This window comes from Neopsephotus bourkii, unplaced genomic scaffold, assembly GCF_033783945.1.
Source record: "Neopsephotus bourkii isolate Nb327-2 ecotype Australia unplaced genomic scaffold, CSIRO-AGI_Nbou_v1 NB_659, whole genome shotgun sequence".
Lineage (NCBI taxonomy): Eukaryota > Metazoa > Chordata > Aves > Psittaciformes > Psittacidae > Neopsephotus > Neopsephotus bourkii.
The window spans coordinates 6557070-6566179 of record NW_026901158.1 but is presented as its reverse complement, the minus strand read 5'-3'; the positions used below and the strand labels follow the sequence as shown (position 1 = coordinate 6566179).

Sequence of the window (9110 nt, the reverse complement as noted above, 5' to 3'; positions counted from 1 at the left end):
CCTTTTCTCTTTCTTTTTCCTAATATACAACTTAACCTTAAAAGATAATCATGACTTTAAATATAATAACTCATGTACAGCTTCATAAATCCTCCTGGGAGGGTTTGTATGACAGAGACAACTTCTGAACCATAATGACTGAGGTTTCAGAGGCGGCAGAGGCATTTGAACACAAAACCATTCATTAATTTTAATGAGGACCAGAAATCTGTGTGTACATCTCCAAAACTGCTGCAAAATACTTCACTGTTAATGTGTGAACAAGCCTGTCACCCCTTTGATATCTGTCTCCTGAGCTGATGCTGAGAGTAATAGCAAATGTCAAAGCAAGGATTGCTTCCTTTAAGGAAGAGGAACCTGTGATGTGAACTGATTTGAGTGGCTTTGATGCTCCCACCAAACAGGAGAGAGATGCAAACAAGCATGATTTCTAGCCTAAGAGCGTTTCTTGGGCTTCGGGCACCAATTTTGCCTTAGGAATTGGCTCTAAGCTGAAGTCAAAGCAACAAGGAAAGGATTCTGCTGATGGTGAAGGTCTAGAGGCTTGTATGCAAGTAGTAAATGCCCCCAGCACAGATGTTTCTGCCTAGCTGAGGCCCACCTGCACTGTGAAAACTACCTTGGAAGTGTAACTTTGGAACTGGGCAAAGAGTTGTTCGCTTCAGGTCAACCAAAGGTATTTGTGAATCTGGTCCAACCCTAAGTACTTTTCTGCTGGGGAAGGGAAAGTTGAAGCAATCCCAGGAAGTTTTCCCCAGTATTTGCCCACTGAAATATTTCTTTTTCTTTACTTCAGATTTTTTCTGAAGCATCCTTTGAAAAGTGATCAGAAATACCTGGCTCATCATTAAATACTGAGGGCTTCATGGTACCCATAGTATTGTCTGTTCTCAGCATCGGTGCTTGCTACAGCAACAGCCTTGACTGTGCTATAGACCTGGTGCAACCCACTAGAGCTCTTTTCCATTGGCATTTCCACGTTTCTAAAGGGGAAGCAGTTTGTCTGCTTATGGAAGCAAACATCCTATAGGATGATGGTGCTGGCTGATATGAGCTTGAAACTAGTTTCTCAGGACTTCTCATTGCACCTTTGGCACCAAAGCAGTAAAGCACGGTGAGGTTCTGACGAGTCCTATAGCAGCTAAAGCCATGTATACATGCAACAGCTTTGGTGATGAAACAGAGAACTAAATACATCTTAAACTCAGCATTCAATAGATTCCAACTTTGTAAGTTACTCTGAAAGCAATTTTAGTATTTCTAGCAATAACTTAAAGCCTGTTTGGTTAATGCTGTAAATGAATATACTATATACTATACTTTTATATACCCTATATGTATACTTTCATATACTCTCTATATATACTCTAATACAGAATATATTGTATATTATACTTCCATTGTATATTATACTTCCATTGTATATTATACTTTCATATACTATAAAAGCAATCTGAGATTCCCTAACACTCTTAGATTTGTCTGTACTGAGGGATTCAAAGAGCAGGGGCATAGTTTGGTGGTTTATAGGGGTTTTATATTTCTGGTGCCATCCTGAGGTGCTGCCTTCTTTGAAGTACCAAATCTGGACCACTGGAACTGTGTAATTTGTCACATCTCAATCCAGCTTGGACTTCAACTCTCAGATGTTGAATTTGCATGTTTTCAGAGACAAGATAGCCATTCATATTTCCTAAGATGAAGGAGCTGCCGTGCCTTCCCCAAATGATATAAGCAGTTTGAGAGGTTTGCATTGTTAGGGAGCCACTTCACATTGAGCTTTGCTCAACTTTCATCTACCAGAGTGGGCTAAGGAGATACTAAAATGAAGTTATGTAGATTTGGCTGTAGATGATGGCGAGCAGAGTATCACAAAGGTTATCCTGTTCTTTCTGCTTCTTTTCAAAGCCCAGGGGCAATATCTGCTTTAAGGACATTTTGATCAAATGCTAGAAAATTAGGGCCATTAAAACATGGATTGAGGCTCAGCACTGAAGTGACCGTTGTTGGGTTTAGAGGCACAGTGTGGCTCTACCCCTCTCTGCTGTGATATTCAAAGCAGAACAAATTAGAAGAGCAAGTACCGGCCCTTCTGCAGCAGAAATATCAGAGCAGAGACAAATACCCCCAGGGCAGGAGCTGCCAAGTAGTGGGAATGAAGAATCCATATTTAGTTGTGCCAAAATGCCAGAGACCTTGAATGATGCTGCTGTGAGAAAGGCAGGGGTTCAGCACAGCCCCTGTGTAGTACCAGAGCAGGATGAGGGTGGACGTGACTCATCTTCACCCTGATGTTGTGTTACAGATGGATGCTTGGCTTTCCCAAGTTGTGATAGAGAGACAATAGGTGAAAAACAAGTAAAAGAATGAGTTTAGGAAGTTGAAACTTAGGAAACATGCCCAAAAAGGGGGCATTTTGCTTTATTTTTGTCTTTTGACAATGTCTGAATCCTTTTGAGTGTATGGCAGCCTGTTGTCTCAGGTGGAGAAGATGTCTCATGGCATCAAGGCCCTTCTGCATTGCCTCAGGAGTGGAGTTTTGTGCCTGCAAACATGTGGGTTGTTTCTTAAAGGCATTCGTTGTGCAAGGGGGAATGAAGTGGGAGGACCAGTAACCAGCTGGCAGAGGGAAGGAAATGAATGGACAGCAGGGAAATGGAGTGGTGCAGCAGTGGGAGATGAGATGCTCTGTGGTGGGAGGTTGTCGGCTGCAGCCTTCTACAGTCCTTATCCCAAGAGGCAAGACCTCAGCCCAGCATCTGCTTTGAACATGACTGATCTTCAGGAAACACCATGTCCTGGATGCTGTCAGGGACTGGTGGGTTTAGGTGGGGATTGTGTTAGGCTGGATGCATGTGATGAAGCCTGGATTAAAGACATCTGCCTATGCTGCCATTGGGACCAGTGTGGTTCTCAGGCTGCCTGAGGGGGACTTAAACCAAAGGTTGCTTCAATGCCTCTGCTGGAGCAAAACCACCATTTGAGGAAGTTCATCAAATTACAGAGTGGTTTGGGTTGAAAGGACCTTAAAGCTCATCCAGTTCCAAGCCCTTACAGTTTTCCTGTAGCCCCTTTAGGTACTGGAGCTGCTCTAAGGTCTCCCCATAAGGAGCCTTCTCTTCTCCAGGCTGAGCCAGCCCAGCTCTCTCAGCCTGGCTGCATCCTTATGGCCTCTGGACTCACTCCACCAGATCTACATCCTTCCTATGTTCAGGCCATGCTGTTGCCCCATGCTGGTGTCCATTGCACAGCCTGGCAAGGTCCTTCCTGCACGGAACAGGCTCCTTTGCTCCCTGTCCCCAGCACGTACCAAGGGATGTCACAGACAGCCCTTCCTCTAAATCTGGCAGCAAAGCAATGGGTACTCGGGGTCTGCTCGCTGGGAAGCACCAGTGTATTGGCTGAGGGGGAGTCTCAGATAAGCCCCCATCGTTCTATGATGTGCCATGATGGGCTCTATGGATTGTGCTTAACTACTCACCAAGTCACAAGGGGGCACCCATGGCTAAAGCTTTCCATTAAGCTATCCATTAAGCGCCTTCGTGTGCCCCACGGCTGTGTTTGCCTCTTTTGGGGGTGGTTGCAGTTAGGAGGGAAGTCAGGAACTGGGTCTTGGCAAGGTGGGAAAACTTCCAGTTCCTCATAGGGAATAGAGGAGGAGCCTTAAAACCCTTTCCTTTGTCTGGAGGTTTACCTGAAGTCTGTTACAGGTATGAAATATTAAGGTAAGGCCATTAAAATGATCTTTGGGGGCATTTTGCTTTACTTTTGTCTCCTGACAATGCCTGAATCTTTGTTAGTGCGTGGTAAGTTCAGCACCGACTGCTACACTCTCAAGAGACAGTCCTTTATAATTAAAGACAGGTTTATAGTTTAAGGGTGGAATTGGATTTCTGGGATAAGAGTGAAACTTCCTAGTGATTTTCCTATGATGTTTATGGAGCAATCTGGGATCTTAGAGGTTTTCACAGTTGTATGAAGATGTTAAAACTCCCCAATGTAAGGGGTATGTGGATTGGGTTATTGTCTGAATTATTCTGTTTGCCATTAGCTCTCAAAATTGCCAAACACCTTTTATCTCCCTGTGTCCTTCAGTAAGAAATACGGTGTTCTGCACTCCTAAAATGGAAAGTTGGATTGAGATCCTGGCTGCCTTTCCCAGCCTTCTCCCCTTTCTCCGCTCTGTGCTGTTTCCACACCTGCATTAGTGTGTCCTTCCAGCAATGCTGAGTTTTCCTTAAGTCCTTACAACTGCAGCTTTAGAAGCTCCATAACAAAAGATAAGCTGTTTTGGCTTGCGATTGTTCTTTCCCCTGCACCACGAATGGGAAGAGCTTTTCCCCCTTTGGGTCAGGAAAGCCTGAGCAAATGAATGGGCTCTGCTGCATACAGCAGGGAGCAGGAGGGGGCTTCCATACAGACAGCCCCAGGATCAGACAACTAAAGGCTGCTGCTGAGGGGGTCTGCACAAGGTAAATGAGCCTGGAGAAGGTGGGGGGAGGGGGAGGGGAGAAAACCTGGTGCTTGCCACTTGCTTGCTATAGAAGTTGGGTTCATGGAGAACCCACAGCCCTACCTCTGTCCTCTCACTGTTGTCCTCACCTGAAGAAGCCCAGCAAAAGCAGAGGCTCCCAGTCACCCTGTTTGCAAAGCAAACCTCATTCATATAGGAACAGGGGGAGAGGAACGTGTGATGGGCAAGGAGGCATGGAGGAACTCCACGCTTGTCTCCACAAATGAACCTGTGGTGAAGCCAAAAACCCCATCACAGGCACTGGAGGAAGGTGCAGTTATTGTCTGCAGCCTTGTGGCATGTTTGCTGCCCATAGCACCAGAGCTTCTCCCTCTCGCATCCGCAGCAGCTTTGATTTTATGGAGATGGAATGAATTCTATGCATAGATTTTTAGCACCTCTTTTGTTGGTCTTCTTTAAATACTCTGGCTGCTGTGAATAAGGTTTTCTTTGGGACAACGGGTCAAAGATGGAAGCATCAGCTTCCACCAGACCCTTTCCAAGAAGGAATTGGCAAATCTGCAGTAACTCATTATCTTCAGCACATGGATGATGTGTGGAAACCCTTGCCAGCCTTACATGCATACAGCCTAATGATGTTAAAACAGGGAATAGACGCTGTGATACGATACTCTTGAGCAGCCTGAGAAAGTTGTAATGTGTGTTCCTTACAGCTCGGTGCACTAAAAGGGAAATGTGCTGGGCAGGGCTTGCTCAGCTTGTCCAAGTCTTGGGTTGTTTCTCAGTTTTCTTTGTCCATAAGGGAATTGAGGTAGGATGTGAAATCTGTGGCTTATGTGATTGGGGGTTAGTGTCCCCTTGGGGCTCTTTTTCCCCTCTTAATTTCAACTGTGGTGTCTTTGGTGCTGGGATGTTTTCCTTGCACTTGTCCAGCTTGAGCACAATGAGGGCCCCAGTTGGGTGCCTGGGGTTCCTATTACATGGCAAATAATAGGAGGAGGTTGGATGTGACCAGGTTTCTTTTGATGCAATACAGAGGAGGGTATATTTGCTGTGTACAAACACGTGTTCTGAGGAAACCAATAACTTCTGTTGATGTGTATGGTGTAAGAGGATGTTAATCACCTATTGCAATTCAAAGGCTGTGAGGAAAAGATGTATATAATAGAGTTAACACAAAGATTTGCTGCTTTGTGTGAAAGTCCCATTCCAGAGCCTGTGTTTGTTTGGTGGCTAAAAGGGAGGGCAGGAAGCCAGGAAGGGAGTAGGGATCTTCTAAACCCATCCAAGGCAGTTATGAGGGCCGTTGCTGTCTTCACACCACCCCAGTCAAGCCAAGGGGAGCATCCAGTTGTCTTAAGGATGCTTAGGGATTTGTAGAGAGGGGAGAGAGCAGCATCTTGGCAACAGTCTTGGAAATGGCATCAACTTGTGCCTAAGCACTGAGATTTTGTGCCTGTTACATGTCATATTAAAGTGAGGAATCATAAACCATAAGGTTGTTAAAATGATGCTCAGTGCTTGTCAATCTATTTTACAGTCAGAAGGAAACAATAGATGATGAGTAGAAAGTGTTAAGATATTAAATGAGTATTTTGGGGTGTAGGAAACCCTTTCCTATGTAGAGGAGAGATTCCTGGGGCAGATATGGAGAGCTTTTAGAAAATCAAGCTGTGGAAACAATGGGGTTAGTTCTGGAGTTACAAAAGTGGAAGCACCTCGAACCAGTCATTTTCACAATCCTTGGCATTAGTGTATTAGCCTCTGTCTGTGTTTGCAACCTGAGATTAAGAGCTTTATTTCAATTATATTCATGAAAGCTGGCTTTAGAAAGCCTTACCAATAATAGAAGACCCAAAAGCCCTTTGTCACACTCAGCTCTGCTCCCAGTTTGAGAGTGGGCTGTTGTTCCCCTTTCCCCTCCTGGCTTTCATCCCAAGGTAAAAAGGTGGTCTGGTTATCAATGCCCTCAGTACACGTTCTCTATCTTGCACCAGCAAGGCTGTGGGTCTGTACAAGCAAGAAGTCCCAGTGAAGTCAGAGCTTGTTCTGGAGGCCTGAGAAGTCAATACAGGTCTTTCCATTGGCCCTGACAGCATTTAGACTGCATCCCCATGCTGGGAGAGCTGGAACAATGCTGATTAAATTGTTTATACTGTATCTGACTTGCTGGAACATCACTGCTTCTCATTCTGCATGTTTGGCCCCATCAGAGGGTGTTTAGTGGGAACAGAGCTGGTCCAGCCCCCATCATACCTGTGCTTTGTGTCCCTCACATCAGTGATGAGTTTAGCAGCATCCAAGGGCTCCCAAGCTTTTGGTCCTGAAGGAAAGGTCCCGCAGTGAAGCTGCTTTGATGCCCTCTGTACAGTAAAACTGCATTTAAACTACAATAACATAACACTTCCCAAACTCTGAAAGCAAATAAGCCAAACCGCCTTCCATGAAATCCCATTTCAATCACTTCATTTTATTTCCTTCTGCTTTGGGGAGGAGGGGATTTATTTCACCAGTGGGTGTATAAATATTGACTTGATTTAACTGGAGGAGCAAAGACACAACCAGGTCTCTTATTATTTCTTACCCAAACATCAGTAAATACAGTCTTTCTGCAGTGGCTCCACCTTCGAGAGCTTTACCAAATACTATTGCTATTGAAGTGGAAAGAGAGTGAGAGCGTGTAGATATGAAGAAGTGTGCTTGCTGGAAGAAAAGAGAAGCCTATTAGCTTTGAAGCAGATTTGTATACTCTCAGTTAACAGACTGAGTGTGTCAGAAGAGAGCTCCGTTGTGAAAATGGGCTGTGTTTCTGCTTTATGTGTTAACAACTCGAGCGAAGTATGAAGAAATCGAGCATTGTTCTGCTCTAAGTGGCACAGATTGCGTTTCAGTCAGCGCAGATAAAGCGCTAGGGATTGTCTACTGTACTCCAGAAGATGTATTTGAATTGCATGTCTAATCAGCAGGGCTTTTTCACGTGGGACTTTACAGCCAGATAAAGCCACGCACAGTCTCTAATGAACTGTGCATCTGGATGATGGCAGGTTGGAGGGAATACAAAAGCTAGTTGGGAAATAGATTTACACTTTCTCCTGCAGAAGAGGATGCTGCCAACTGCATAGTAAAGTAATAGTTCACTGGCAGCGCTTTATGTCTGAAGGTCTTAAACCTCTTTACACATAAGATGATCTATATCACAAGCTTCACTCTAGAGACAAGGAAATACTGGCACAAAAGCGATGGTTTAAGTTGCTTCAGGTCGCTCTGCAGGTCAGTGGAATAGTGAAAACCAAACCCGAGCTGTGCTGAGATCTTAGCGTGTGAGCCATCGGACACCCCTGCCTCCAGGCAGAGGAGAGATAACCGGTTCAGTGTGAGACATGAGGGACCAAACAGCTGGTTGGAAATGAGGTGACACGGTGGCACCTCCTTCCAGCTACATCACATCAGTGACAAGCAACCCATTGCAGAAATTAGCTGAACACAGTTCCTAAAGGAAGCGGTGTGCAGTAGTACAACATAGCTCAGATTAAACTATTCCCTGCCATTGGTTTGTATCTTAGAGTTACTCTCACACAAATCAATTTGCAGTCATTTTGGTGTTGAAACCTCAACTTAGCAGAGTATAAGCTTTTGCGTAAGTATAAATGTATGTATATGCAAGGGGTTTCTCATCCTTGCCACTGCTCAAAAAGCATCCTTTAGTGTCATTAGTGAGTCCAGTGCAGGATGACCAGACCTTAACTCTGCCTACTGTCACCCTTCCTTCATTTTGCCCTGGACTTACCACTTCTACCTCATTTCCTTCCTGCCACAAGGCAGGTATGATTTCCCTTTGGCCAATAAACTGCTCCCACACGCTTGACCAGCACCAGGGCACAGGGTAATGCTTCCTACAGCTGTAGGGAAGCATCTTTCCTCCAGCAAAACAAATAAACCTTGTTTTACTTGTAAAAACAAATAGCTTTTTGTTTGCTTTAAATAGCCTTACCTTCGGTGTTGGGCAACAAAGAGTTGTTTTGATACTTTTTAAGCTCTTCTTCCCTTCCTCTCCCTACTGAAACTACATAGAACCTGACCTGGGCTTACTCTGCCTCGCACTAAATCTTTATAGCAGGCATTTGTATTGTAGCACGCTGGCTCCTGAAGGCCACGGTTTTGCACTGATTTCTGTCTCCCTTTTGACCTCAGCCTTGAGGTTTGCTGGGTGTGCCAATGAGCTCCAGCAGCTGCAAGCACCATGTCCTTGTGTTTAGGATATGCAGCCGCAGAGCAAACAGCATCTCTTCTCTGAAAGGACTCGGTGTGACCCAGTAGTTGGTACCTTCCAGTGTTTGTCGCCTGCAGCTCCCCAGTGTTGTCCCGTGTCTGGCTCAGCGTGTGGCTCTGTTTCATGAATCTGTTTCATAGAATCATGGAATGGTTTGGGTTGGAAGGGACCTCAAAGCTCCTCCAGCTCCAACCGCTGCCACGGGCAGGGGCACCTTCCACTGGAGCAGCTTGCTCCAAGCCCCTGTGTCCAACCTGGCCTTGAGCACTGCCAGGGATGGGGCAGCCACAGCTTCTCTGGGCACCCTGTGCCAGCGCCTCAGCACCCTCACAGGGAAGAGCTTCTGCCTAAGAGCTCAGCTCAGTC

General features: G+C 45.4%; 1 protein-coding gene across 1 annotated transcript in view; it reads left to right on the top strand.

Moving 5' to 3' along the window:
- The first annotated feature begins 3640 nt into the window (after window positions 1-3640).
- Window positions 3641-9110, top strand: part of COL27A1 (collagen type XXVII alpha 1 chain) — a 163869-nt gene continuing 158399 nt past the window's right edge. The window contains exon 1 of the mRNA XM_061352908.1: window positions 3641-3725. The gene's annotated coding sequence lies outside the window, so the exon portion shown is untranslated. The remainder of the gene's footprint in view (window positions 3726-9110) is intronic.